General features: G+C 36.4%; 2 protein-coding genes and 1 long non-coding RNA gene across 15 annotated transcripts in view; 2 read left to right on the top strand and 1 right to left on the bottom strand.

Annotated features, from left to right (window-relative positions):
• mim (missing-in-metastasis) overlaps nt 1-25,099 on the top strand; it is a 109,519-nt gene that overhangs the window by 41,468 nt on the left and 42,952 nt on the right. The window lies entirely within an intron of this gene.
• The window catches only part of LOC108366082 (uncharacterized), a 39,567-nt gene that overhangs the window by 2,801 nt on the left and 11,667 nt on the right, over nt 1-25,099 (bottom strand). The gene's annotated exons all lie outside the window — the stretch shown is intronic.
• On the top strand, nt 161-21,083 carry LOC108366180 (uncharacterized). The gene is made up of 4 exons (XR_001848057.1): nt 161-171; nt 3,837-3,844; nt 14,932-14,939; nt 20,946-21,083. It is a non-coding gene; the product is annotated as an uncharacterized LOC108366180 (long non-coding RNA).

Raw genomic sequence — 25,099 nt, 5'->3', positions numbered from 1 at the left:
GGATCCTTAAATTGTTTGCGTTGATGATGGATGGTTCGTCTCATTCCCCTTCCGTGTCTGCAGAGTGTTGACGCTCTGGGACATTTTGTACATCCTAACATGGCATTTTAATTGCAATTTGTTGTTTTTGAATAATTTATGATTGCGTTTTGCTGTACTACAAAGCAACATGTAAGGCATTTAATGAGGCCATGTTATGCCTGATGACAGGCTAAAAGTTTTCAGCCAACATTCTTGTTTTTTTTTTGTAGATGAAATTAAAACGGTAGTACATATATGTTTCGATTTACTCCCACAAGAACGGCAATCTGTATTAAGCTTCGCGTGATTTAGGAACAAAAGTTGAAAAGCTCCTGAAAAAGTGTGCGAAGCTCTAATCCGTTGCGAAATACTTTAAGGAAGACCGAATGTAAAGGATTTAAAAGTTTACTACATCTCTAACATCTTCTGCGTCAGGACGACCACAAAAAATCTATAAAAACCAGCTCAGGCTGGATATGTTTTGGCCGTGAGTAGGTGCTTTGGTCTACGTACGCTTATGTAAATATATGGAAAGCTTAGAAAGATCGTTTAAAAATATCTATGCTGGCTAGGGATTGCTGTTTGTGTTGGTCTACATACATATATAAATTCCATAGGAAGCTCTGCCCGCGCGTCACACATATAAACTGTACACAAAATTTTCAAGAGCGCTGCACGAATGCCAATATCTGCTACCGATTTTCGAGATCCAGTTACCACGATAAATGACAATATGAATGTGAACTCTCAAGGCCCTTCTGACTCGTTAAGCTCGAAATAATTCTAAAGCGCTGAGATCCCAGAGATTGCTTCTAAGCTCTAAAGCTCTTAAGCTCTTAAAGCTCATATCCACAACCTTCCACTGCAGGAGTTTTATCGATGAAAAGGAGACACAGCCTCTGTTATAGTCGGAGCTGTTGTGGAAGTGACCGAACTAATTGCAGGAATGATTCTGTTAGAGATAGCGGAGATCGAAGTACCGGCGCATTTTCTCAATTAACTCTTTAGCAGGCAAATTTTCTTAAGTAATTTAAAGGACCTATTTTCTCAGAGTACAATGAAATTTTTTTCGTCGGTGCCGACATAGAGATGTTTCCAGATGATGCTGTTTACAATATAGTCATGATTAACGTTCGATAGTTTACGCACGTTACTTACAACCTTATAATCTAATTTAAAATTAAAATAAAACTCAAGAATGCGAACAGACATTAAATGAATTGTCATTTTCCCGCAGACTTTTACTAAAGTACACATATTATTTTATGTACTACTATTCGTATTGCTGCTGCCCCAACGCCTTCTCGTTTACTTTTTCTGCATTAATGAAAGGCAGCCAGCGCTGCTATTAATTCTGGCTAGGATATGTAACAAACGGAACCCCTTCCTTCTGCCTCTGCTTCACAGTGGTGCCGCTTACTGGTACAAGGTTGGGCCATGTAGAGAGTGCTCCCATTTTTTTCTTCCTGCTGTCAATGAGTTGAAATGAATACGAATGTGTCCCACATATGTATGTACATACCGACATTACGTACATATATACGTATATACATATGTATGAATGTTTTGTGTCTGTATTTTTGTATGTTGGCAAGCATAAGTGTTGCCAACGTTTCCCTGCAGGGAAATCGCGAACTAGTGAATCAAACTAGATCCCCACCAACTGTTTTATTTCAATTTTTTCATTAGAAATGAATTTATAACTGGTTCGGAACTACAGAAAAAGGAGTGCAGAACGAAGTAGATCTTATTTGTCGAATTTAGAATTAGTTCGCAACTATCGAAAAAGGGATGCAGTAGGAGGCAATTGACACTTCCTAGGAAATCGCAATGCTAAATTCTCTAGTACAGAACGATGTAGCTCGGCACTAGTACGTTTCCCGACAGGGTTATTTCGCCTGTGTCTATACGCTGTGGGCTTGTTATGATTTTGCACAGTACATAGTAAGTAAGTAATGCAAATGTGGGACACAGTTGGACGCAGCAAACAAGCATTAGACTATAACGGTTGATAGGCCCTGTGATGCTTAATAAAAGTGGCTATTCTTATTTGTGAAGGAATAAAAAGTGAAAATGTAAATGAAGTATATAGAAATCATAATAGTGGGCGATGTAGTAGTGGTAATAGCTGACATATGCAATGAGTGGTGGCAATGCGAGCCTTTCAGCGGTGGTGCCTCAGCTGCAGGCCTTTCCGTCGGACTGTCTATTATCAGTCTATTCTTATGTTGCTAATCGGCATTATCCACATATGGGACAGTTAATCTCTTATCCTTTGGTGAGCTGACGTACGCTCATTTTTGGTTGCTTGGAAAATTTAATAACGAATTGGTTAAATTATAATTTTTTTTTTACCAATAAATTGTGGAATAAGAACAGGAAGGAAATTTTGTGTGTTGCTTACATCATCAACTTATTTCTATGCATACAACAAAATCAATTCACATTCGTACTATGTGCAATGTGTGTGGCAATTAATGCAGTCATCCGAGTGAGTGATGCCAACAAAATACCTATTAATACGATTTCCATAATAATTAAGTTTTTTTTATGCAAAAAAGTGAGTAGAAATTAGCGAGCAAAAAAAAACGCTTTAAAACTTTAAAAAGAAGGAAAACTGCTGCGTAGCGTAAATGTATTGTTGGCATTGGAAGGAGGTAGATATGTATGTATGTACGTATGTATGTAGTGTGATTAACAGGTGAGCTCATTTAAACACAACTTTTATTCATACATATGTATGCCTCCAAGTATAAACTGTGACGTAAGTGGCACATCGAATATAAAAGCTGAGTAACAATTCTCAGTGCAAAAAAAAAGAAATAGGTAAAAAAAGATAATTAAAACAAAATACAAAGATATTGATTATTAAGTAGCCAATAAAGTATGCTATTCATAGATTTGTGCTTAGAATTTGATTTGGTTTAAGTCATTCAGACTCCACGCAACCGGGGTCTAAGTAATCGGCTTACGTATGACTTGATTGATTGAGTGAGTGCCTCTCTCTTTTACTCTTTTTGTATTGAATGTGCCAGAACACAGTCTGAATAACTGCAGACAGAAGAGGTAGAGGGTAAAGTAGGTAAGTAATAAAACTGGCGCTTATATTTTTTTTGTTCTTACTTATTAACATTGAAAGCTGTTGTTGGATTTTTTTAATTATATTCTATACCACATAAGATAAAAAAAGCGCAACAGTATAAATGGGAAGGTCTTTGAACAAAACGATGGATGTACATACATTCTACATAGATACATAACTAACAAATCTAAATATTGTTCATAATTAACGCTCGTATCTTTTTCGAACAAAAAACTGTATAATATTGCGAAACACATCCGTTTCGCAGCATCTCTATAAAAAAAAAACAATTTTTTTACAGTGCTGTATTTTTTGAAACAGTTTTTCAATAAATCAAAGAATTTGGTTGAAGAACACCTTATCTCAGAATTCGGTTCAAAACGCCCTGTCTCAAATAAAAATATATTGAAAATGTGCCGAGATAGGGCGTTTTTTTTGAATCGGCAGTTGAGATAAGGCGTTTTTGAACCAACTTCTGAGATAAGGCATTCTTCAATCACATTCTTGAAAAGTTTTCTGACATAGCACCTTTTCGAATTGGCTGGCGAGATAGGTCCACCTTCCACTCAGGTGTCGATATGTACTCTGAGAACAGTTTCATTCCCGCACGCGCGTTGACCATCAGCTGGTTTAATTTTTATTTTGTTTCATCCAAATTCGAGTTTTCATGCAAAAACATTAACAAAAATAGTCCACTATTTTTTTATTTTGAAATCAAAAAATATTTAGAGAGCGCTAAAAGTTTTCCATGTATTTTATATGGGGAAAACCACTTTTCGTAGAAATGGTATAGAATCCTTGAAAATTAACATTTTTCGATCGGAAAACTCTGGTTCTCGTCAGGAGCCTTCCAATAATAATACCCAATTGTTTATTTAACCATTTCTGCTTCTTCTGGTATTTAAAGTGACAACAAGTAATTTTTAGCAAAAAAAAACGACTTAAAAAAAATATATATATATACATACATATATATATTTCATGATCCATGATCTAATGATAGGATCAAACCAGATTAGTATGGGGCCACCTCTGAGACACTACCTTTCCGATTCAAAAAGAATTATCGAAATCGGTTGACGTGGTCCAAAGTTATGCGGTAACTTATGTTCATTAAAAAAAAAAAAAATTCTCCGACAAACTGATAACCTCCTCCTTTTTTGGAAGTCGGTTAAAAAGAGTCTCATCTTTTAACTATCATAGTGAGCGATGTGAAATATAAACAAAAATTTAACTAAAAATTGATGCGGTTTTCTTTCTTTGTAGGGCGTTTATGACCCTGAGTTTTTTTTTGTAGATTCCCATGCAAATACGTTTTGCCAATTAGGAATTTTTGTAAAAAAAAAATTAACAATATTTGACAGTTTAGAAACCAAATAATTTGAAAAATAAAAAAATCCTTGGTTCCGTGCCTTGGTTACAACCAAAGTTTATTTAACAAAATATGATTGAATTAGACATTGCTCTCAAAAGAATCATCCTATAATAGCAACAAGATGGCTTATTATTATTATTTTTCTGATACATCTTTAAAGAAAGCATTTTTATATACATGCACACCCGTTATTTTAATATTACTAAGCTTTCGTTTTTTCTCTTTCGTTACAGGTATGTTAAAAAAAAAGGATAACGGAAATTTCTTCACATTCAACAGAATACGATTAGTCCACAAAGGTCAAATTTAGTTTTTACAAATTTCAAATTAAATTCGGGTAAATTTATTAGGTGGCAACTCTGCTATCCCTAAACGGTTTTTTTTTTCTACTCTGCAGAGCTTAAGCTTTTTCATATGCGTTGTCTTTGAAAGCTGTCTGATGATTGCCATCTTGAGAACAGTGAACCATAAACCGCATAGAAATTTTTATATATATACATACAAAAATAAGTGCGAAACACTAACATGCTCTATGGATAGCTAATGCACATCACTCCCGCATAAGAGAGTGCTTACGATAATGCTGAAGACAGTGTTGCAATTATTACGCACAGCGAATTAGTCGGGAAAAACATTACCCGCCAGCGTTTGTGATGGCAGTGAGCTCGCTTTATTATTGTTGCACTGGAAAGCGTGAAATTGTCGCACATTATGTTATGTCGCCCATTAAGTTATACATACTTGAAAGTGATGTTGACATCCGCCAAAGACAAAAAACAAAGCTGTGCTGTGTAATGCAATGAACAAAAAAAAACAGCTGAGATTTCCTCAAACACAGTTAGGATAAATTTCTGCTTTATGTCTACCACCTCTCGAGCGGTAGAGACATACATAAGTATGTATGTACTTATATTTACATACAGTTTTGGTAAAGAGAATAGTGACATCTTTTTCTGTATGTAGTTTTAAATTCCGAATGACTGACTGACTTATACCTGTACAATTATACGAATTTTTGCAATTTGTTATTTTGCTCTGCATTTTAATACTCATTTCATTAAAATCATTTCATTTCATTAAAATTCTTCCAGTGTCAGCAATTGTAGGCTTCGAACAATAAAACAATTAGGGGATTCCCTTAAACTCGTAAATTGTTAAACCGTGTAAAACTCGGTAAGTTTACGAGCCTTTTATGGGAACACACACCCCCTTTGTGATAAGGTGTAATAGTTGCGTAAAGTGACTGTTTGACATATCAACCAGGATTTTGTGAAGCATCTTTTGTTTCGTAGTATTTTCCATGACATCCCGCCTAGGTGTCTCTATCACTCTCGGGTAAAATACAATAAAAAATGTCGAAAATGCACTTGGTCCTTCCATTGTGTTCGTGGACGCCATTGCTTTCGTTGTCCACCCATGGGTGCGGAGTCGAAGGATATTTTCAACGGAGCGTCGTCATCCATGCGTACAACAAGTCCAAGCCAGCACAATCGTTGTATTTTTATGCACTTAACTATGTCCATGTCGTTAACAAGCTCGTACAGCTCGTTATTCCATCTTCTTCGGTACTCGTCACCCACGCGAACGGATTCATAGATCTTGCGAAGAATAGATCTCTAGAAACCCCCTAAATTCTTCTCATCTTTATTAGACATCGTCCATGTTTCTGCGCCACATAAAAGGACAGGAATGATGCAAGGTTTGTAGAGCGTGATTTTTGTTCGTCGATAGAGGCCTCTGCTTTTCAATTGCCTACGGAGCCCAAAGTAGCACCTGTTGGAAAGAGTTATTCTTCGCTTTATAATAGACTAATAGGACTAAAAAAGGCCTTTCGTAGATATCTCAACTCCAGCGCCACCTCTTGGCTAAATTTGTTTGCTTAAATATTTCTGTTGTCAAAACAATAAGCGCTTAAGTCGACTTAAGAATCAATTAAGTTATACATATATGCATGCCATCACATTCTGCAAGTACTTTTGCATGCGTGGGTCAAATCCCCCTCTCGCCAGCTAGGCTATTTAGGGCCGTTTTCTCAAGTAACCTCTAACTTTAAAGCTGACTTTATATTTAAAGGTTGCATTATAATTTATAATTTTGCCTAAAGTAAAGCATTTTATTATCGGTTTTAAATTGGTTTATAACCAAGAAACAAACATACGTCAAAAACCGATAATAGAAATGCCTAACTTTAGACATAGCTTTATTTTTAATCCAACCTTTAAATATAAAATGAGCTTTAATTTTAAAGGTTACTTCAGAAAACGGGCCTTAAAAAGTTATCAAAAAACATATTTTCGTTCCCCAAGAGGCTAAAATTACAATCCAAATATTAAAAGCATGTTTTTTTCTCGAATTCATGGTTTTTGACTTAAGCGCTTATTGCTTTCAATCAGCTGTATGAATAAATTGATAAAACTTTGATTGCGTTTTCCCACAAAATTGAAAGTCCCAGGTTGACCGAGCTTTGCCCGGAGTGCATATACTTCTTAAAGGTTTCAAGATTGGGATAGCTTTAAAAAATATTTTGGAAATAAAAAAAATAATTGGATTTCGATATCTATTAAGTAAATTTCTTACTCCAAAATTTAGGTGGCAATCCTATTCCGAAATACGCTGGAATGAATGGTACATATCCTGTGCGTATATGTACTGTGTATACTTGAAAAAAAAAAAATGCTGATTGAAATTGACAAAATAAAAATTTGTATTACATAGAAGCGTGGCAACTCTGATGGAAAATTCTTTCTGACAAAAGTTCACAACAATACCTTTTATTTGATATGCATAATGCGATGTTTTAGATAAATTGTGTAGCATCGAAAATAAGTGGCAACCTTACACTATTATCTTAAGGGTAACATTTTGTATATAGGGAAAGCATTGTTTAAGAACCTCTTCTTGGTACCCATGAATTGTAAAATTGTACATTTTTTTCTAAACAAAAAATTTAATAAATGTACGATTCAAAATAGGTGGCAATCCTATTAAAAATATTTTTGAATTAGGGATCTTTAAAATATTTTCCAATTGGTACCCATATTAATAATAATATAATAGATTGGCGCTTACACATATGTTAGTGTTTGGCCGAGCTTCTCCCATATTATGATGTTTAAATTGTTTTGTAACTAAGTTCGAATAGGTGGCAACCTTATACGAGTCTTCTCAGAGATAGTGCCTATTCAGATAACCCTAGAATCCAAAACATTTACTACAAAATTTCATCAAAATCGTTAGTGCCGTTTCCGAGAACGCTATGGATATATATATGTATATATATATTATATTATTAATAGTTTAATTTTTACAAACCGGGTCCATTATTTTGACGAAGGCTGTGCTCCGCTTCAAACCTACGCACGTAGTAGCTGCCTACTAACTCTAGCGCGATCACTGCTTTACACTTGGTGCTAAGTCGAGATGCTGCTCCATATCAGATAACTGCCGAACAACAGCACTAAACACAAAAACCAAAGTATGTAGCAGCGACAAAATGAATTCATCAGTAGCCATATTAATTACTTTGTTTTATTGTTTAAATTGTTTTGCTGCGACTGCTGCAATTATTGCTGACTGACTGCATTTTGTTATTGTTGCTGTTGCTGTTGCTGCTGTTGTTGTTGCGGTGTCATAGCATGGTGTTCGTCGGTGCTGGTTGCTGGTCGCTGGTCGCTACTTTGATTGGCGTGTCCGCTGCACATCGCCAACACTAAACGCTTAGCTTCGAAATACTCGCCTCAACACGACAGCTACATCCATTCAATGACGACACGTCGTCGACAACGCCCCCTCCCCCACCAGTTGGTCGGTCCACTAGCATTGCTTTATATATATGTCGCGAATCTGTTTGGATCTCTATAACAACAATTAAATTGAATGGATATTAAATTGCGGCAACAAGCAATAAGCATAAGCGAGTTGAGATTTGCGAAAATAAAAACGCTCGAGAAAATAATTTGTAATGGACGGCTCCATACATACACACATCCGTAGAAATGTAGCTTAGATATAAATATCTACATATGTAAGTGCGCTTTTCGCACATAGTTTGGTCTATTTTCATCACAAAAAGCTAATCGCTATGGAATTTTTATAGCACTTTTGTCGCCTTTTTCAAATAAATTGCAAAAAGCTCACGTGTGCCTTTTTTTGAAATATGTATATACATATATATATATGTGTACATAGTACAATTCGCGTTTAAATTTGTATCGACTAGTTGCTGGCTCGCAGCTTCCTTTGATGCAAAGAGTTATATACTCGTATTTATGCACATACATACATACATATGTATAGTATACTTTCGGATGGATGTGGTATTTGCTGTTTATTGTTGCTTTATTATTGTTACTGTGCCCACTGTCTAGATGCGCAATTATGTTAATTTAAGTAATTGTGAGTACTGCTTGCAAGTTGCGTTGCACTCAGCCACCACCACTCGATTGCTTTGCACGCAAAACCCTCCGCTCCACCCGCGCCCCCACCATCCGCCTCCTCGAGCAACGTCTCCGCTAAACGCCTCAATCATTTTCAATTGAATTGAATTGAATAAGCTTTCAATGTCACTTTGCAATTTTTTTTAGTGCTTTGTTCCTTGTCTCCCGCCTCTCCTCCGGGTCGTAGTCATGCAATAAACTCCCAATGGTTACAGTGAGTGGCGGATGCCTTCGAAAATGAAATGGAAATCTCTGCAAAAGCACCAATTGTAGTTGTTGTACAGCTTGACAAGGCTCATCTGTGTTTGCCTAGCCTATAGAAAACTTGTTGTTGTTGTCTTTTGTTGCGTGCAATAGCCCCCGATAATAGTGCGTTTCCGAACAATGTGCAACTACGACATACATACATACATACATACATATGTACTTATTATGCTACATTCATTCATACAGTATTGGCCAATACAATAGCACCCGCATTTCAAAGTGATATTGCTTCCCATCCATATTTGCTTACATAGTTATTTTTAGGAATTTTCTATTAAAATACAATTATTTATGTATATCCGATCAGTTTGTATTTTGTGGAAATTTTTTAGTTTGTGATAGGCTTGTCTGATCTGTTCTTTTAGTGTAAATAAAACGACGTTATTTCACTTACGGCCCAACGTAAACACGCCCCTGAAGATGCTAAGAAGATTAGCGAAACGTTGGGCCGTAAGTGAAATAACGTCGTTTTATTTACACTAAAAGAACAGATCAGACAAGCCTATCACAAACTAAAAAATTTTCACAAAATACAATTCATTCTCTAACAAAACCTATATCAACTCAAGTTTAAAACTTTTTAGAAAACTACAAACAAATTCAACAAATTTTCACCCAAATTTCGAATTTTTTTCTCAGAAGTGTTAGGATTTTTTTGAATACACAGTTTTATAGCCCCTTCAATTTTAGTCTAAGTTTCAAGTGGCTAAAAATTACCGTTGAAATTTTTAGATTTGTTTTCGCCGAAGGTGTTGCGGGTTTCTTCCATATAAAAATAAAATGTGTTTATTAAAAAAAACCGACTAAAATTGAATGGGCTGCGTACTCAAAAAAATTCTAACACTTCCGAGGAAAAAAGTTTTAAATTTAGGAGAAAACTGAATTTTTTTGTAGTCTTTTACAAAGTTTAAAACTTGTGTTTATATGGGATTTGTTAGAGAATGAACTATATTTTAATTTTTAAAAATTAATAATAAAACATAAGTGGCAAACAATAACTCTTTGAAATGGGGGTGGCTATGGATATGGCCAATACTGTACACATGCATGTATAAGGATGTGCTTGTGTATGTATGCCTGTTGCTGCAATTTGTTGCAATAATTTGAATTGCAACGGGGCTTGCTCGCTCAAAGTTCTTGTGACATCGATTCTTTGGCATTAATTGAAAAATCACTGTTGAACAAATTTAGCAAATGTAATATACGCAACATATTTACGCATACATACATACATACATATGTATGTGTATTAATAAATATTTAAAGCGAACAAGCTGTTATTTAAGCATAAACCTATTAGCAGCATGAGCATAAATTGGAAACATCAGCGACCCACATTTTTATATTAAACGAAAAAATGTTGCAAATTTTTTTCTATTTTTTTTTTTAAATTAATTTCGTCAATTGAAATGAGTGGGAATTGGGCAAACTATATTTTGATGTATGTATTTAAATAGTATATTTAAAAAATATATGTCTAAAATTTCCAAGAGAACTGACCGAAATGCAGCTTCTTAAGTCTTTTATGTTCTTCGATTCAAAAAATTGCACCTCAAAATTAATTTCAAGCTTCGTCGCTGCATAGTAAAGTTATGGAGCGAAGATTTTCGTGGATAACATTGAACAGCACTGAGAAGTCGATCTGTTTTAGCATGTTTATGGTTATGGCCTTATGTGTCAAAAAAGCCCCCACCTATTTCGATAAGTTTTTTTTTTTTTTTTGTAAATATTTGTGCTGCGCCTTTTTCATTAGACGCAAAAAACCGCATGAAATTAACACTCTGTGCGATCTTCGATATCTCGTCCATCTAAATCTCTAAATCTCTGCTGTTATTCAAATACCTTTATAGCGATGACAGCAAACTGCACCCAAAATATCCAGTGTCTCTGGAAATCCGAGCCCGAGCTGTTGTGACCGTCTGCTGAGTGATGATTGCCGATCGATGACAAGACGCGTGCTCTTGGTGAATGGCGTGGCGGCATGGCCCCCGAATGTATTTTAATTTACTAAAATATTACACACCCACACTTTAATGCACACCTTTGCGCTCCAAAATAGAAAATACATAAACAAAAGCAAAAAAAAAAAAACTAAGTAAGTGACTTTCATCGCTTTCTCAATATGTCGGCGCGTGTGTTTTGCTTAAAATTATTGCCAAGAAGAAGAAAACAACGCCGCTGTGTAATAAATCACACGCTCACCTACCACCGCCCACACGCCACGATTAGGATCCCCCTGCCGCCTCTGTCCTCTTTGCTTACCTGTAGCCACCACTGATGCTTTACACGTTGTTGCCTTCTTTGCTGAGGCACCTACAAACATTTGTATGTAGCTGCGCATGTGTGTGTGTGTTTGCGCTCTTTTTGCTCCCAAATTAGATACTGTTATTTTTGTATTTTGGGGGGAAAATGCAAGCTCTGCTCGCTTGTTTGCCTGGAGATTTGAGTTGGTTTGATTTAGTCTTTTTCGGTGCCTGCGGCATTTCGTGTGTTGGTGGAAAATTGAGTTTGCTTGGGGGCCACAGTGAATGGACGGCTGGCCCTTGTGTTCGTTTGCTCGCTAAATGGTCGTTTTTTTTGGTGTTGTTGCTGTTGCCTCTGCGGTAGCGATCAGCATCTGCTTTGGCTTCATGCAAATAAATATTTATAAATTTATTTAGGTTATTTGGCCTACAAGTGATAAGCTTATACAAAAAAAAAAAAGTTCCCCCTTGCACCACTGCCGCCCCTTGGTCGGTTCAGCGATTGTATTAGCCGTATTTGTTCTTAAAAAGACAAATTATCGATATTTAATTCAACTACGTCAGGCTTTAATAAATGCTTTTGTTTGTACTCACTTCCCATGAAAGACACTACCACTATTCGTTGGAGCGAAGAGATGAGCGCGCGGCGCGGCAATCATGCTGGATTTTAGACCTATTTTCATGGCGAAGTCAAATTCATATACTCATATACTTTATATACTTGCTTTTATCATCCACCCAAAAAAACGAAAGAACAAATCGTACACTTATATCGATTTGACCTCAGATACGGCACTCAAAAAGGTTATCTAATGACAAATGCCACAAGCAAATTAATTTACCAATATGAAGAAACCGAGATGAGTAGCGCAAACATATTTAATCTTCGCTGCATTTGATGAGACCTCCAGGCGGGTACCGAACCAACCAACTTAATTTGTTGTGCTGCCTTAGAGCTTCTGTTGCTTTTTTTTTGTTGCATTTGGGTTGTGAAAATTCCCAAGGCAGGCCACTAATGAATTTGTGTGAATTTGAGTTTTGATTTTTGACAGTTTGGGTTTGCGTCCAAAAAATTAATTATTTTAACTCGACCCAGTTATCATGGCAGTCATGCTGCTCTAAAGCAATCTAGGGCTAGGCGATGGCGGCTAATGCTGGCTTTGGCTATTATTATTATTATTATTATTATTATTATCGTATTGCTCGTGCGATTCTAATCAAATTCGCCACATTGATCAGCGCGTCTTGCAGCTATAGATAGGCTTTGGCAAACTTCCCACACTCTGAGCAAACCTATTCTTCTTCTTCTTCTTCTTCTTCTCAATTGCTTATTTATTCGCTTGGGAAATATAAAACTTCAAAGAGGTTACATTAAAAGTTTCATATGTGCGTATGTATGTATGTGTGCGTTGTATGTATGCATTTGTTTATTTATTTATTCATCATGATATCTCTAAAGTTGATATTGTTGTTGTTTCGATGTGGCGAATTTTAATATATGTATGTATATCATTAAATGCATATACTATATACTTAGATGCTCTAGAAACACTTTTGTATCGTAAAGAAAATTTTTTAAAAAAGCCGCTTACGTCTTTTTGGCGGTTAGGGCTCAATGTCTTGTTTGCATTTCTATTCTCTTCTATTTATGTACGCATATTTTTATGCCACAACGCCCTATCGAGAGCCAGAGCAAAAAAGTTGCTTGAACTGACGAAGCTTTGACAGGATGGGAGAAACCAGAAATGAAAAAAAAAATTTAATTTTATAAATTTTCACTTATTTTGGGTAACGATTGGGTGTTGGTTGGTATCTTACAACGCTGGCGGCAAACTTAATCTGCAATAGGAAACGAGGGTTTCGAGTATAGCTTTCCATGTAGAAATACGACTCGAAAAGTATCGCGCACGTAAAGCAGCGGAAGACCCGAATTACGGAAGGGCATATTTAAAATTGCTGCGTTTTTCACTCAATCTATACGGGTGAAAAACCGGCCGGAGATATTTAATATTTAAATTATGTCTGTCTTTTTAAATTGACAACTTCCCACCCTGAACTTGATAGCTGAATGCAGAACACCGCGCTATAAAAGTTGCTAAGAAACGAAATCACACTTTTAAAAAATAGTTGGTTGTGGTTTCAAGTCCTCTAAACATTTATTTAGTCGTTAAAAACTTTACGGCATGCTACATATACGACACCTTGTGAACCACGTTGTTGTCTCTAAAATGAATGCCATTGTCCGAACGTTTTGATTGTCGAATACAATCGAAATTTAGATAAGTTAGATTGACCAGTTGAGATAAAGTAAATCGGGCCCATCGACATATTTGTTAAGCTAAGCATTGCGATCAGCAGGTCTATTGTCATCCCTTTGCTCCTTACAAAACCTTGTTCAGACCTAACTCCACTTGAATACTCGTGTTTGAATGTTAGTGTTTGGCCGAGCTTCTACTCCGATTTGTGGCGTGAGCCTTGATGTTACACAAATGGAGATGCCTACAGTTTCACGCTGACTCAGAACGGCAAATGGATTTTGTGAGAAGCTTTTTCATAGCAGAAATACGCTCAGAGGTTTGCCATTGCCTGCCGAGGAACGACCGCTGTTAAAAATAATCTAATCTAGATCTTGCTCCCACCAGGGATCAAACCCAGGCCGGTTCGCGAAAATTTTAAAGGAAAAGCCTTTCTAGAAAGGATGTACATTTTTCGACGCTTCTTGTGTAAAACTTTTAGAATGGCTTCACTTAAGAAGGCCTACCCAAATTATCTTCTGGGAAGTCATTTTGTGCGCGTATTCTAATAAAACGATATACCAGGGGCATACTCGATGCGGCCCATACTGTCTAGCATGGTGCATAGATTCAGGTGTTCAAACAACAACAAAATTAGCCAATCACCATGCACCATGCTAGACAGTATGCAACGGATCGAGAATACCCACCCCCTACTGATTATATGTATGTACATTAGGGTGGTCCAAAAACAGTAAAGTCGGAATTGTAATGCTCTCATCCCCTGGATTTTTCTATATCGAAAAAAGTGTATTTTTATTTTGAAATCAAAAAATATTTAGAGGTTGCTCGAAGCGCTCAAAGTTTTCCCTGTATTTTTATATGGGAAAAATAAATTTTTTCGTAGAAATGGTATAGAATTCTTAAAAAAACTCTGGTTCTCTTAAGGATACTTTCAATAATAATACCCAAACAATTGGTACTCTAACCATTTTTTAATACTAACGATTTTTTATTGGTGGCCCCATTGCATTTTTCGGGGTTTTTGTGGGGTTTTGGCGGACCTACAAATTTTAGTTACAATGAAAAAATGGTTAAATCAACAATTGCGTATTATTATTGGGAATCTCCTGCAGATAAACAGAGTTTTCTGGTAGAAAAATATTAATTTTTTAACTATTCTATGCCATTTCTACGAAAAGTTGTTTTTCACCATATAAAATACATGGAAAACTTTGAGCGCTCTCTAAATATTTTTTGATTTCAAAATAAGAAATAAGGGTATATTTTTTCGGTATAGAACAATCCCAGGGGGGGTGAGAGCTTAAAAATTCCGACTTTACTTATTCACATACATTCTTGGACCACCCTAATGTACATATGCATACAAATATTTTTGGATTTTGGATATTTCTTGAATAATTATTCAAATGTAAACAAAAAAAAGTTTATTGTTCACAATTAATGAATGATGATATCACTTTAATTGCGACAACTATTGTTTCTCATATTCGCACACATTCCTCTTTTGCATGTAGAAAAAAACGATGAAAACGATGTTGTGTAGTCAAAATTATCGCAACATCTAACTCGCTGAGACAGCTAACAATCAAATAGACAAGACAACCAGACAAGAACTGCCGGTGTGATATTTTGCCCAACATTGTATGTACTACATACATATATTATGTATAAGCTGTATAAACAAGAGAAGTACATACATACATACGTATGTATGTGTGCAACTGTAACGACGGTGTAAATAAAAGCAGCGCCACCATCTAAAATTAAAGTCAAAGAGAATCATGAATGAGAATATAGTGGCGAGTGGCGAATGGGTGTGGGCACACATACATACATATATGTATGTAGATATTTATTTGTCAATTTTTAAATGTGTTCGAGTCGGCTTGCTCCACTTTGTGGCAAATGCGCTAAAACCGCTGTCAACACAATTTTTAATATCGAGCAACTGTGGCGAGTGCGCTGTCATTCTGTTCTGTCTACCTGTCTTCGATGGCTGCTCTCTCCCCCCCTTCCCACCTGACTGTCAGCCGTCAGATGCAGGAGGCATCACCAATTCAACACAACATCTCTTTAAGGCACGCGATTTTAAAGAAAATAAAAACCCTAGGTGAACACAATGTTTTTTATTATAAAAAGTGGAAATAAACACTAATTTCAGTTATTTAGCCCCGTTAAATTTGGTGGTGGCGTTTCGCATGTTAATGTTTGTTGAGTTGTCTTACCTATAAACTGGCATGAAACTAAAACAAAATTAAAAACCATTTTTAAGATTTGATATTTTCATTTCATTTTCTTCAATAAATTTTAAAACCTAAACCCATTTGTTAAAAGAGTCCTGTTTATTATAATTCAAGTAAAAACGTCCTAAGATCCAAAAAATTATTGTAGAAGTGTCGAAAAAAAAACGAAAAAATAATGAAGCATATCTTTTTATAAATGCCTCAAAAAAAAAAAAAAACAAAAACTGTCGGTAATTTTTTGCTAAAAAAATATCAGGCACGCTTAGACTTTTACAAAGGCGTTTAATATGTCAGTGCGTTTTTTAATTTCCCGCATAGTAACTCTAAGTGCAACATTGATCCTGTCAACTGACATCAGTTGATAACAGTGTATGACAGTCATTGGAAGCAAACAACCTCGTGAAATTTGAAAAAAAAGCGAAACAAGTGAATTTCGTCCATAACTTTTTACTTGCGGTAAGAAATGCTATCTCATCCAACATATTCTCCCGATTGTGACCTCACCGACTACATATCTCTGTGTGACTGGACGGTAAGAAACTGGAAAAGCACTGAGCTAAATGTATCGATCTAAGAGACGACTATGTTGAGAAATGTGAGAAAATGTTTCTTCTCCGAAAAAAAAAAAGTTTTTTTTTTGTAAGTCAGTACTACCAAATTTCGTTCTTCTGCTTTTACATGAAGTAACTTAAATTTCATCAAATTACATATTTAGAAATTCTTAAGTAAATAAATTAAAACAAAAGTAAATTTCGAATACGAGCCACACGAAAAACGAGCAGAGAAGCAGGAAGTGATTGCACAGACCTATTTAATGGTGAGTATGAATGTATGTATGTATTTGTTTATAAAAATTGTGAGGTAAGAGTTCAGCACGCCAAAAGTACATACATATGTAATTACAAACACGCTGAATGGTTGTAGAATGCCGAGAACTCAAAAGCTATGGTTGGCCGCGTTTGCGAATTCGGTTTCGAACGTGTCTACACGTTTCCAATGAACGCACATTTGCCTGAAGTGCAAGCGTATCTATAAATATAAATATGTACATATGTTTGTATGTATGTATATGCAGTTGTGCAACAAGTTGCTTGAATTTCGTTCTATTTACATAGTGTCGCATGCAAATTGCAAGTAATTAAAAAAGACGCTCGCAGACGAACAATCAAAGTGGTTTGGAAATGTTTTTAGAGACCTCCCCCCCTTTGCACTCATTCCCGCCAACTGCATACATAAATGCGCTTTTATATTCATTCATTCAAATCACAGAGGTCAACCAACACCCAAATAACGCGTTCGGTGCGCAGTCAGAGCGGTTGAGAAGCGGATCATGCGGATGATAATGAGACGAGTATCTATCTACATATCTGTGAGTGCAAAATCGGCAACGGCATTGACAATTCAAAATGCCAAGGAAGGATGGATTATTGGCACAAAATGCTGTAAAAGTGCTCCATTTGGCTGCATTCATTTTTGCATTCCTTTCGAGGTCGGTCAAGTGAGAGCAGAGCTATCTCATCTGCAACTATTCACTTTTTTACATGCGCATCATAAACGTTTAGATGAACTTGGCAGGGAATCGGAGATATGAGATTGCAATTATTTTTAAATTTTGCACTAAAAACAATATTGGGAACGTTTTTGTGTAGTCATGTATTATGATTTTCGAATTTTGAGGAGGGAGTCTATGTCACGTTTCAGATTTTACAAGCTCGAAATTAAAAAGGCGTAGGGATTTCCAGGTAAACCTTCCATATTTTTGGGCTACCTGAAAGAAAAGTGAAGTAAAAGAAGGTCTGTGGTACTGCCGAAGACAGTTGTCAAAACACCAGATAAACTCATCTACAACTTTCTCTAGTCTTATTCACGAGGAAGTACAAGTTCTCCAATGCATCTCTTGCCTCGATGGGAGGTGTTCGTGGAAGAATAACTTCGAAGCAAGAGTTGACAGGGGAGGTATAGGTTAGAACCGGGATCTCTATCAAAGTAATTTTCTGGTACAGCCAGACCCCATAGATAAACCTACCATGTTGAGTTGTTGCCGCACTTATTAGCATTGGTTGTGCATTGCGGGCCAGTCCACTGAGTTCAATGATGGTGCGCTTAAAATTCGTTAGGAAGTGCTTAATCATGGCTGCATGGCTGAAGACTTGACGACCGATGGTGCCTTTGAAACGATATCACCGGCTAGGCGCGGATGGGTGTACCACTGACCACCGCTGGCTCAACCTTCGACAAATGGACCCCAAGCTGGCTTAGTGAAAGGTGGTTCACTGTATGACCGGAGTTCGCGGAAGAAACAACAAAAATCAAAGTTGCCCGTAAGATGACCAGAGGGAGTCACTACAGCTTTTTAGGTTTCGCGAGGCTATTAGCCGTCTCTCTAACTTCGTGATTGTGTTTGATTTGGGACATTTCAGATTTAGAAGTGGTTACCGTGTGTCCCCAACTGCGGACGATTACCTAAGCGAACCGGCTAACAAGTACCTCCTAAACCACACTGCCCCACATTCTTGTGCCCCACCTTCTTCGCACTCACAGTCACACCAATCACCAGAGTACACTTGCAAACTCACGAACAAAGCGTGACTGCTTAGAAACTCTGTAAATCACTTTGCCTCTAACTACTCGAAAGTGTGTAACTCAGCTATTTTGCCATTTCACCAGCTCTTTATGCTTTTTAAATATAACCTTTCAAATTTTTAATGGGTCAAGTGTTTAACTACATAGACGCGAAAAGCCTTGTCAGGGGCAACGTTGTACTAAAAACGCATACATAAATTCTCGTTCCATTCTTGCCATGTAGTATATATGTATGTACTTGCTAACATGAATAACTGCAACTACAAAAATACATACATATCTACATGCATTAGTACAAGCCGATGTATGCTAATGTATGTACTCCTATGTGTGTTCGTACAGCATGTACCGCCATTTGCACTCGCAGACCTTGCAGTAGCAACCCGAAAACATTAAAAACTTACAATAAACGAAAAGGTAGAAAATTGTTCACCAACATTAAAACTGCTTAGCATGAGCCAACGCGACTAACTCCTCTACCCAGTGAATGGCCGAACACGCTGCCTGCTTGCCGTATTGCCAGCTAAGTAGGACAATATAGGGTAGGGGGGTGCTGCGGGTGTTGCATAGAGGTAGGGAAGGCGGCGCTCATTGGCTGCGATTGCCATTGCCGGTGATAGTGGCAAGGCAAAAAGCAAGCGTTGTTGCCAAAAGCGAACTAACTATCTTAAAGCGAAGCTGCCGAGCTGCCACTGCACATAACCTAAAATGTAGGACGCTGAACTCGTTTGCGCGCGCGATAGTTAAGCTCGAAAGCAGCAACCAAGTCTTAGAGCGCAACATAAGCAAAAAAAAAAATTAACAAAACGAAAAACGAAAAAGTCAGTGAAAAAAAAGAAACTGAAAATTTAATTCACAAGCGAATATGAAAATTATTACATAGACAGATAAAACGCAAATGGGCCGCAACGTAGACGGCTGCCGTGCTGCCTGGCGGGTTGATTGCTTGCTTGGTGAGCCTAGCTGTCGGGACTACACACTCGTAGTTGGCTGAATTGAATGGGTCGCCTAGCCTGACTAGGAGCTGGAAGGCTATCTGACTTCGCTTCTTTGCTTGCTGTTTAACTGTCTGGCTGCCTGGCTGCCTGAATGCTTGACTCGCCGTCCGTCTCAAGTGTTTTCGTTCACCGACAGCAAGAAAAAGCACAGAGAGCATATAAAAACTGTTGCTATCTATGGCCGCAACGAGGCGAAATGTTTTCGAGTGAAAAGCCCACTTCCAAAATGAAAATATGTACCTACATATGTAGTCACCAAGCTATACATACATGTTTGTAGGTACATACATACTACAGGGTTACCACCAGAAAAATTTGTTTCCGCCCAAAGTTCCGATCAAAATCAATGACAACCGTCCAAATGAAGAGCACAAGCTTCTTTTTAAACTAATTTGAAAATTAACAATTTATGTCGAAAGGCTAAAAATCTCATTTGTAAAAATTCAAGGGTTTATAATCCTTAAGAGCGTGTCAGACTTGGCAATATTTCCAACTTTTCCACCCAATTCGCTGCCAAATTGAGAAAGGGAAATTTTATTTCAATGTGGGAACAGCCAGAAAGACCTTTCTGTCACTTTTGGGAAATCAGTTTCAGAAATTAAAGTTGCAATGTGCAATTCGACTTTCGGAATAAAAAAAAAACTCTTTCGAAACACGCTTTACAAGCAAGGTGTGACTGCTCATGCAACTGCTTTCTGAAATTTCTCAATTTGACTGCCTTTCGAAATATATTCCATACGAAATTATTGACACGCTCTTACAATAACTGTAATAATACTACTAGCGTGGGCCGAAAATCCGCTTTTTTAGAATTTTGATTGGTAATAGCAAAAATATGGTTCACTATGCTCTAAAAACAATCTGTTTGAAATATGACTATTTTTGGTCAATATCTTGGGCTCGCCCAAGTCCATCAAAGTTCAATATGGCCAATATTTCGCTCTTAATTCGATATGACAGTTCGCTGTTGTTTTTTCCATCATTTTTTCTCTCTATCTCTTACAAAATGGTCTATATCGTGTTAGCGCTGTGTTTCATAAACATTATGTAAGATTTACACGAGGGCAAGCAAATATGTATAAAGGTACAGGGTTTTGATTTTTGGCCTTTTTTCTTTTGTTTCTTTAATGTTTATTGTATTATCTAACAAAAACTATTTAAGCTCAAATTTCAAACTTCGTAGAAAAAAACCAACAACATTTTACAACAAGCAAATTTTTATTACGGGTTTTTAAAAAGTTCTAAATATGCATTTTTATAGACCATTAAATTCCAGCTTAAGAAAGTACAAGTTTCAAGTGGCTAAGATTTCGAATTAATTTTTGATATTTTTTTTTTTTTTTTGCGAATGGTGTTATTATATTCTTCATTCTTTCCGCTGTGGTGTAGTGGTAAGCCGTGCGCGCTTTCACTCCGCAACGTCTAGGTTCAAGCCCAAGGATTTTTCTTAACAACGGTCCACCCTCGGCAGGCAATGGCAAACCTCCGAGTGTATTTCAATCATGAAAAACAGCTTCTCATAAAAATACAATCGCCGTTCGGAGTCGGCGTAAAACTGTAAGTTCTTCCGATTTATGTGACAACGTCAAGGCGCACGCCACAAATCGGAGGAGAAGCTCGGCCAAACACTAACATATGTGTAAGCGCCAATCTATTATTATTATAAGAAGAAGAAAATGCGCTACACATATGAATTAATCACAAAACCGACCAAAAATTTTTTTTTTAGCCTTCCAACCGACCAAAGTAAATACATCCGAACAATTTTGGGCAGAAAAGCTCATATCTGGCAACACTGCATATATTTGTATCTAAATTCGTAGTGGCGTTGTGTGTGCGGGGCAATACTTATTTATGTAGATAGGCAAATTCGTGTGTAGGATGTTAGTAGGCTATTGGAAGCGCTTCACACGACAGCCGACATGCACAACGGACAGACACCAACAGCGAACATCAAAGACGACGTGGCCATGTGGCGGCAGTAATAGTTGCAAGACTACTTGCTACGACGATGCCCGTATTCGTCAAGTTTCCAGCTTACATTTTTGTTTCCACTCCGCAAGAGAAAGGGGAATTCGCTGTGGAATTTTGTAATTACTTTTGTGTTGGAAAGATGAAAAAGTTTTGATGAATTTCGGCAAAGTTTTCCCAGCTATTTCATTGAAATCTTATTTAGGATAGATATTTAGTTATTTAGTTCGAAAACGCCTTACGTTGATTGGAGGAGTAGTAATACCTAGTCAGTGTTTCATTGGAGACGTGTGTTTTCCATGTGAATGAAATAAGCAAGAAAGAGACTCACCAGACTCACCAGGGGCTTCGAGAAGTGATTGGATATGACTGATCGATGAAACCGGATCCGGATATCGTGTAATTACTTCCATAGCCCCTTGACCTTAAACCACTTACTGGCTCAGATGAAACATAGAAGGTCGTTCGATAGTTTTACCTTCGTTATCTCTATTTATCTTATAGATCCTGACGGGTGTAATGCCGCGTGACTGATAACAAATAGAGACTCACCCATGATCTTGAAAGACATTACATTCTTCAGGTGGGCGATGGTAATACCATCACGGGCATTGATACCGTTAAGACGTCGTCTTAAGAACCTTTGTAGGTATGGTATTATTATTTATTCATTTACTTTTTTGATTTTTTTGAACAGTTATCAAATGTAGGTTAAATTTTATGAGCCATAAATTCCTCATTTCTCGACTTGATAACTGCTGGTCATTAACAATCATTAACAGACTAAAAACGACCAATGATTCCGTGAACACAGGAGGGTGGACACGTGTAAGAACTTTGCAGACTTTTGTTGACAAGAGGAGGAAGGAATGATTAAAACTTTGCTCACATAATATTTGAATGCCCCTAAAAGGGTTGTTTACCGGCTTTAGAAAAATTGTTGTATGACTTCCGCGTGAATCGAACCTTGTCCTTCCGAAAGGTATCGCGTCATATTAGGTTTAGAAATATATGTATGTACATACATCTTTCAGCTTTTATTGAACGTCTCAACACAAGTCCTGTTTGTGTTACTGTCTAATGCCTCCATGATTATACAAATTTTATTACGATTGGTTAATTTCATTGTAGCGTGACGTTTATACCCAAGCCACGCTCCATTTCTACAGGTACTTGCTGGCGTGTTATCGAACTTTATTCCATCAGTGTTGTTTATTTTACTTACCTTTATTTTGTTTGGTTTTAAATTTTTTTTTGTTTTTCTCTTTCGTTTCGATTTAGGTGCATATACATATATATATTTACATACAGTGGCGCTCACCTAAATAGCACACTTTTATTTTTTACAATTTTCACAATGTTTACCGTGCCGTAGCTGTATTTTTTTGTAAGCGAGCGACAAAAGAACGGTGAAGTCGGGTAAAATTTCCTTTTAGCTAATTAAGCAACCCTGCTGGTAGCTGGCAAGAAACATGTGATTAGTTTAACACATTAGACACAAAAAGCAATAGAAATTAGTTTTATGCGAGATATTTGCATAATATATATACTTATTTAAAATATAAATCATGTATATACGAAAACAAAAATTTCCCTCTGCAATTTCCCAGTAACAATTCACAATAGAGCAGTTTTTTCACTTAACAACACTACTCTTCAGGTCGCGTATTTTTTAACCGACCTGGCTGAACTCGGATAAATAGCCGAGTTTGTGTTGTTGCTTTACGTGTATTTCGTCATTTAAGCGAGTGTTCTTTTGTAGCTCGGTTGCAAAAGAATGGACCTAGTAGATTCTATAACATAAACCATATAAGTCAAAGTTTAAAATTTGGTGTAGAGTTCAGGGAAATTGAACACATTTCCAAAGAATGTTTTTTTTTCGGAATCTTTAGAAACTTTTTGTGTACGTTACGCAAGACTCAGAGAATACCTCTAATATTCACAGTGTTTTACGTGATACATTTTTTTTTTCGTTAATATGTATGTACGTACGCTACCGAGTATGTAACTATGTTTGTATGCACATATGCACCTCGAAATAGATGTATGTATGTATGTTGAAATAGATACGCGCCAATTGTGTTGTTAACTTCGTCGGGACACTCAACTCCCTGGGCGTTGCAAGTTCCACTTGCAATTACCTCTATCGACAAATATTAAATTGACATCAATTATTGTCGCGTTGACAATTTTACTTAACGGTTGTTGTCACAATACACTACGTACTCGCACCTATGTACATTAGACTGCATCACCAAAAAAAAGTTGCGGTTTTTCCGCCGGGATTACAAAATTTATTATATTCTAAGACGTCCACCAAAATATTTCGGAAAAATATTATGATTTAAGTGAGCTGGACCGCTTTGAAAATACATCCAAAAATGGAGGTTTTTATGAATAAAAATAGTTTCTTAAAAAACTTTTTGAAAAAAGTCTCCTCAGATGACAAAAAAGAGTTGGCTTGCATAAAAATACTTAAAAATCTTTTCAACGGAATCGTAATAATAAGATTTTTGATGATGTTTTCTACAAAGATTGATTTACGAAAAACTTAAAAAACTGGGCCAAAACTATTCTGATTTAGACTTATGGGTTCTCCCACTATTTTTATTTATGTGCAAAAAAGTCACTCGTATCTCAATTTTTATTTATTTTTTCAAATACCAACACATCTTAATTCAACTTTGAATGATGTTCGTTCATCCTACCTTTCTCTTTGATCCTTTGAATGAGCTTATTAGCAAAGAAATAAAAAGGGTGAGAAAATACCTTTCCAATGATACCTCACAAGTCTAAATCGGAAGAGTTTAGGTTCAGTTATTCAAGTTTTTCTTATACCAAAAAAACAGCATCAAAAATCTCATTATTACGATTCCGTTCATTTTTTTTTTAATATTTTATGCAAATTTTTTAAGCTTAAACCGTTTTGTCATTTGAGGGTATTTTTTTAACATCTTTAAGAAACTATTTTTATCCATAAAAAACTCCATTTTTGGAGGTATTTTCAAATCGGTCCAGCTCGCTTAAATCTTAATATTTTTCCGAAATATTTTGGTGGACGTCTTAAAATATAATAGATTTTATAAGTCCAATGGAAAAATAGTACCGAGTTTTTTTTTTTGTATGGGGAGTGATGCAGTCTAATGTAGATGTATTCTTTTGTATGTATAGTATGTATTGGGCATGTATTTGTTTGCCCCTTTTTCTGATTTTTCAAGCCTTTGTCTATGTCGCTAAGATGGTAGCAAATAAGTGCAATATCTGTTTTACGCTTTCGAATGCAATTTTTTTTTTCCGTCTAAGCATGCAAACAAATGGAAAATAGGTTTCTGGAGCAATTAACATTTTCTTTTTCTTTATACAACTTTGTATTTATGTTCATGTGTACTATATATGTATTTAGGTATATTGATCGTTTTGTGAAGTAGCTGCGAAACGTTTCCATTTATCCTTTGTCAAGTTTTATAGGGCTGTTAATACTCTTCTATTCGTAGATGTTTAAAGAGCACCGGTTTATCAAATACAGTCTCTAACGTTAGAGAAATTTGGATTTCTACATTTGATAACTAGGGTAGTTCTTTAATCGTGTTCTCGAGTCGATGACGAAGTTTGAGAACTACAT

Source organism: Rhagoletis zephyria, unplaced genomic scaffold, assembly GCF_001687245.7.
Source record: "Rhagoletis zephyria isolate East Lansing unplaced genomic scaffold, Rhagoletis_zephyria_1.1 Rzeph_scaffold_00038, whole genome shotgun sequence".
Lineage (NCBI taxonomy): Eukaryota > Metazoa > Arthropoda > Insecta > Diptera > Tephritidae > Rhagoletis > Rhagoletis zephyria.
Note: the sequence above shows the minus strand (reverse complement) of the source record. Positions and strands in the feature narration are given on the sequence as shown.